Source organism: Lactuca sativa, chromosome 8 (genome assembly GCF_002870075.4).
Source record: "Lactuca sativa cultivar Salinas chromosome 8, Lsat_Salinas_v11, whole genome shotgun sequence".
NCBI classification, from domain to species: domain Eukaryota; kingdom Viridiplantae; phylum Streptophyta; class Magnoliopsida; order Asterales; family Asteraceae; genus Lactuca; species Lactuca sativa.
Genome location: NC_056630.2, coordinates 18949484 through 18956044, shown reverse-complemented (window position 1 = coordinate 18956044; position 6561 = coordinate 18949484). Strand labels below are relative to the sequence as shown.

At 31.5% G+C, this 6561-nt stretch overlaps 1 long non-coding RNA gene across 2 annotated transcripts; it reads left to right on the top strand.

Annotated features, from left to right (window-relative positions):
* The first annotated feature begins 3603 nt into the window (after positions 1–3603).
* On the top strand, positions 3604–5846 carry LOC111919735 (uncharacterized). Of its 2 annotated transcripts, none has more exons than XR_002859595.3 (4): positions 3604–3792; positions 3861–3976; positions 4074–4301; positions 5538–5846. It is a non-coding gene; the product is annotated as an uncharacterized LOC111919735 (long non-coding RNA). The 2 variants fall into 2 exon arrangements; XR_008225445.1 differs by having other exon boundaries at positions 3605–3792; positions 4150–4301.
* The last annotated feature ends 715 nt before the right edge of the window (positions 5847–6561 follow it).

Sequence of the window (6561 nt, the reverse complement as noted above, 5' to 3'; positions counted from 1 at the left end):
TAAAGTGTTGTATTGTATAACTCCATAAAGCATAAATTGTTGTGTATGAAAAAAAATTGTTGTGTACAAATCACTTCCCCAAAAGTTTCGGTATATTGTATCAATGTTCATGGATTTAGTTTGTCGTCCTGTTTATTTATTAGAGATACTAGTTGTGAGACCCGTATGTTATACGGGTTGAATAAAACAAAAAAATTAAATATGAAGGTTTAAACAAAAATTTATTTAAATTTAAAATTTAAAATTTGAATTTAAAATGAAACATATTCAATAATATGAGTTGTAATATTGTAATTTAATTATTATTTTCAAATAAGGCAATTAATAATTGAGGTTTAAATATGATGTGTTAATTAAAAAAAGATAAATAATGAGAAAATGACACATGGAAAAAACATTTATTCAAAAATACCAGAAAAATGACATGTGTTCAAGTTAATGAAAGAGTGACATGTAGCAAAGCCATTTTCATTTATTATGATAGATTGTAATTATCCCAAAAGTTTCCTTATATCGTATCAATGTTGCTTAGTGGCTAGGTCATCATATTATACCCTAGCTAGGAAACCTTGTATATAAATAGGGCCAATTATCAATGGAAACATCAAGGCATTACATTACCTCTCTCTACTTCATCAATTGCAACCGCCAAACCCTCGTGACTATGGATGTACGAACAAAGCTCTACAACATCGATCACGCCACTACCAAAGACTATTTATCAGCCGGACTAACGTAGTTGCGGTCTCTTTACTTAATTTTTTTCCCTTATTTATTTGTGTTTTTTAGGGTTTTGGATTATGGTATGCTTCAAGAAAGTGCGATATGTTTACAGAATGCATTTACTAATGGCCTTGTTGCTTGTTATAACTTCCGCTCACTTTATCTATGCTGCTGTTGAGCAACATTATGTGAAGGTTGCAGGCACTACTCCTCATCCTCATGGATGGGATGCCATATTTTACATGTTTCAGCTTATCAGAACTGGTCTTTTCTTCACTGTCATCATGTTGATTGGCATCGGAAGGTGTTTGTGGAAGCCGTTTTGGAAAGGAATGGATACTTTGATTTTGATGATTTTGATGGATGTGATCCTACTTCAGGTTTTAGGTAATGTAGCTTCTATAAAGGCAGGGGAAACCAACCATTATGGTTACGACTATTGGAAGTGGAAGGCAGTTTTTTTCTTGTCCGATTACGGCTCTTGCGTTATTACACTCCTAGAAAACAAAGGGTTTAGCCACAGAAAAATAGCTACGGAAAATTTCCGTAGGTAATTACCTACATAATACCAACGGAATGGGATGCCCTAATTTAGTAACGGAATATCTACAGAATAGCTACGGAATAACAACTAACACGTATCTGTAGGTATTCCGTTCCTAATTAGCTACAGACTAGCTACAGAATAGCGACGGAAAAAAGTCTGTAGGAATTCCGTAGGTAATTAGCTACAGAATAGCTACAACTTATCAACAGAAGAAAATAGGTACAAAATAACTACGAAATACCAACGACTTTATAATTTTATTATTATTAAAAAAACCGTAAGTAATCCGTAGGTATTTACCTACGGATTACCTACGGTTGTTTATTATTTTCTAATTTTTAAAAGAAAATATTGTTTTTTCAATTTCATTTTTTTCACAATATCATTATACTTTGGTTTCTTTCTTTTCATCAACTTATACATAACATAAACTTACATACAAACGTATGTATCGTTAGAACCCGTTACCGATTTACAACTTTATTATCTTTTTTTTATATAATATAACTGAAAGTTATATTCTATACACAAATACACATATTTACATACAAACCATATGTATGTATTATGTTCAGTATATCGTGTATTTGTTTAATGAGGTTAATTGTTGGTCAATAACAAACATAAATAGCTTTTTGTATCATATATAGTAATGGGTTCTAATGATGCACATTCTTCTACATACGTTTATATGATGTATAACTTTGTCAAAATAAAGCAATCAAATTATAATGATGTTGTGAAAAAAATGAAACGAAAAAAACGACATTAGACCCTTGAAAAATACAAAAATTAAAAAAAAAAACCGTAGGTAATCTGTAGGTAATACCTACGGATTACCTACGGATCGGGCTTATCCGTAGGTAATCCGTTGGTATTTACCTACGGATTACCTACGGTTGTTTTTTATTTTCTAATTTTTAAAAGAAAATATTGTTTTTTCAATTTCATTTTTTTCACAATATCATTATACTTTGGTTTCTTTCTTTTCATCAACTTATACATAACATAAACTTACATACAAACGTATGTATCGTTAGAACCCGTTACCGATTTACAACTTTATTATTTTTTTTTTTATATAATATAACTGAAAGTTATATTCTATACACAAATACACATATTTACATACAAACCATATGTATGTATTATGTTCAGTATATCGTGTATTTGTTTAATGAGGTTAATTGTTGGTCAATAACAAACATAAATAGTTTTTTGTATCATATATAGTAATGGGTTCTAATGATGCACATTCTTCTACATACGTTTATATGATGTATAACTTTGTCAAAATAAAGCAATCAAAGTATAATGATGTTGTGAAAAAAATGAAACGAAAAAAACGACATTAGACCCTTGAAAAATACAAAAATTAAAAAAAATCGTAGGTAATCTGTAGGTAAATACCTACGGATCGGGCTTATCCGTAGATAATCCGTTGGTATTTACCTACGGATTACGTACAGTTGTTTTTTATTTTCTAATTTTTAAAAGAAAATATTTTTTTTTCAATTTCATTTTTTTCACAATATCATTATACTTTGGTTTCTTTTTTTTCATCAACTTATACATAACATAAACTTACATACAAACATATGTATCGTAAGAACCCGTTACTGATTTACAACTTTATTATTCTTTTTTTATATAATATAATTGAAAGTTATGTTCTATACACAAATACACATATTTACATACAAACCATATGTATGTATTATGTTCGGTATATCATGTATTTGTTTAATGAGGTTAATTGTTGGTCAATAACAAACATAAATAGCTTTTTGTATCATATATATTAATGAGTTCTAATGATGCAGATTCTTCTACATACATTTATATGATGTATAACTTTGTCAAAATAAAGCAATCAAAGTATAATGATGTTGTGAAAAAAATGAAATGAAAAAAACGACATTAGACCCTTGAAAAATACAAAAAAAAAAAAAAAAAAAAAAAAAAAAAAAAAAAAAAAAAAAAAAAAAAAAAAAAACCGTAGGTAATCTGTAGGTAAATAGCTACGTATTACCTACGGATCGGACTTATCCGTAAGTAATCCGTAGGTATTTGCCTACGGATTACCTATGGTTGTTTTTTATTTTCTAATTTTTAAAAGAAAGTATTGTTTTTTCGATTTCGTTTTTTTCACAATATTAATTTATTAAAAAAGAATAGAATATTTCTACACAATATCAATTATATAAAAAAATAGAATATTTATACAATATATAGAAAATAACTTTCATCGATTATAATGCGTAACTCATGCTTTTCAAATTATATTTAATTATAATATTATACATCAATTTCCCAATTTGTTTATACCTACAAAATTCCTACGATTTCCATATGCTACCGATTTGCTACACCTCCTAAAACCCAAATTGTTTCCCGCTTCACTATTCGTAACTAGCTCGTCGCAAACAAAGCCCTAGCTTACACCGGCGATTGGCGATTTCCGAACCAGCACACATCCGCCGGTGATTCTCGACTGATACGTACATCGGCGACATTTTTTGGTAACCTATTCGACTTCTATGATTTCCAAACAATCGATCGGCGACCCACATTGACCAAACTGTTGCAGGTTTGCCAACCAACCATCGTTGTCGCACACCACCGCCGACGCTGCCCCGTATCACCACCGTCGCTGCACCATACCATTACCGTCGCTGCCCCACACTACCAGCGGCGACACCCCAGGTACGATTTCGAAGCACATTTTCACAATGTAGGAATGACCATTTTTTTTGTTACCCAAATAAAACCCTTGCTTGGCGATTTCGGAACCCTGCTGCAGCACACATCCGCCGGTGATTCTCGACTGATTTCAGTTAACCAATTCGAGTTTTGTGATTTCCGAACTCTGATTTCAGCACATATCGGCGACCCACATTGACCAAAACGGTTGCAGGTTTGCCCTCCAACGTCGCTGTCGCACACCACCGCCGATGTTGCCCCGTACCACCACCGTCGCTGCACCATACTACAACCGTCACTGCTCACACCACCATCAGCGACACCCCAGGTATGTATGTATGTCGATTTCAGTTTGCTCACATTTCACAAATTTTGCCCCTGGAGAATCAATTTCAGTTTTTGTGATTTCAAGTGTCTTTTTCAGCTTTGCTTTCCATACTTGTAACTTCTCCATTGCAGTAGATTTCACTAATTTAGACCCATAGAACTTGAATCATCAGTATGCAGCAGTTTTGCAGCAATAGTTGTAACTTGTCCATGTGCAGAGCTTAAGTTAAGATCGAAATTAGATACCCTTTCCTCTTCTGAATTCTGTGACCCTGTCCAAGATCTGTAATGGAAGTATTCTCCTATTTGGGACGGAATTTTCCTGTTAGCCTCAGTTTTGGTTGTTTGGATTTGAAAATGTGTCTCCCTTGTAAATCTTTGAAATTTTGCCTATTTGGACGATTTTACCCTTGATGCTCTAGACCTTTCTAATAGATGTGTATTAGTATATACTTTATATTGTGGTAGGTTATATTGTTTTTTGTTTGACTTTTTGTTGAAAGATTGGCATGCTTTAAAAGACTAACATAGCTTTCTAGTTTCAGGGAATATAAATATGTACATAGTTCTTCCTAAAAGCATAATCAACGTTTTGTTTTTAATTATAGAAGATGGCATTCATAAGACTAATCAACAAAAAGTAAGCCGTATCTTAATACTTGTTATATTATATATCCACAAGAGATTCTCAAGAAAATACTACCCCCGTAATAACTAGCAAATGAAACCGACTTCATCATAAATGCCTACAAATGCTTAGGAAACTAATATCATTCATGTATGTGTTAATACTTGTCAATGTCCTTTTCTTTTGGGAGAATCATGCATCAGTAGCATGCGCATCTATTTTTGGCTACCATAAATTACTCAAATATATTTTTTTTAGCTTTTTAGTTTTTGATGTAAATGATTCATTTTATAATGCTAATCTTTTAATGTTTTCAAAATTGGTTTTGTCAAAATTAATGTCATTTAGTTTCAACCAAGTCTACAATTTCATCAACAGATTATATGTAGGCTACTACTATTTAGTTTCAAAAGAATTGATACTAAGAGGACACTCAATTCCAAATATTTATTCTATGAATTTAGTATTATTCTAATATTCATGTATTAATTGAAAATTTTATCCTTCTTTGACTAATTATAGATGAAATTAAAAGTAAAGTACATTGCTATCATGGTTTAAAGTTGAATTACATTTACTAACTGCATGTGTTTATCTTGCTATATTTAGGTAAATGAGTTGCGACAACAAGTGTCAAACATGCAACAAGCCATGGATGAAAAGCAAAGTGAAATGAATTTGCAAATGCAACAAATGCGAAATGAAATGGAATTGCAAGTGCAACGACAATTGGCGGCCTTTATGAAACAAATCAATCCGTCTGGTAATCCACCAAGTAGTTCTTAGTTTTTGTTTTAGAACACTAAATTAATGTTATGTTATTGACTAGTTCGTAGCTTTTGTCATGGTATTTGAATGTATGAATGGTATGTTAGTGACTATTTTAATTGTAATGAATGTAATGGTATTTGACTATTATTTTAATTATTTATTTGGTTTTTTTTAGCTGAAAATTTGGATATTTTTTAAATTATAAATTTAATATAGCAATAGATTTTTGACTGAATTGTAGGAAACAAATATTCCGTAGAAATTATAAATTTAATATAGCAATAAAAACTGGTAAAAAAATCATAGAAAATTTGTAGGAAATAAATATTTTGTAGGTATTCTGTAGGAAATAAAATCTGTAGGTAATTTGTAGCAAAAGCAGTTGGTAGGTAATCTGTAGGTAAAGTAGTTGGTACGTATTCCGTAGGAAAATCAGTTTGTAGGTATTTTGTAGGGAAATATTTCGTATGTATTTTGTAGGTGTTTCGTAGGTAATCTGTAGGTATTCTGTAGTTAACGTATTCAGTTGGTATTCCGTAGTTAAATTTGTAACAAAATATTCCGTAGGAAATGCGTAGGAACGTGTGTAGCTAATTTGTAGGAAAAAATTACCCACGAGGGTTTTCCATACAACCCGTTTTTTTGTAGGAAATCTGTAGGTAACGCCTTTTTCCTACGGATTTCCTACCAATTCTACTGTAGGTAATTACTTAATTTTCTAGTAGTGTTATGTTCTCCATATACTCATCGATTATCTCGTTGAGGGAGGCTCATGAGACTGATGGGATTTGAAAAAGTTGGAAAAGTTGCGTCTATTTGTGTTGGCGACTTTTGGATACGTGTTTTTTACGAGAGTTATTGT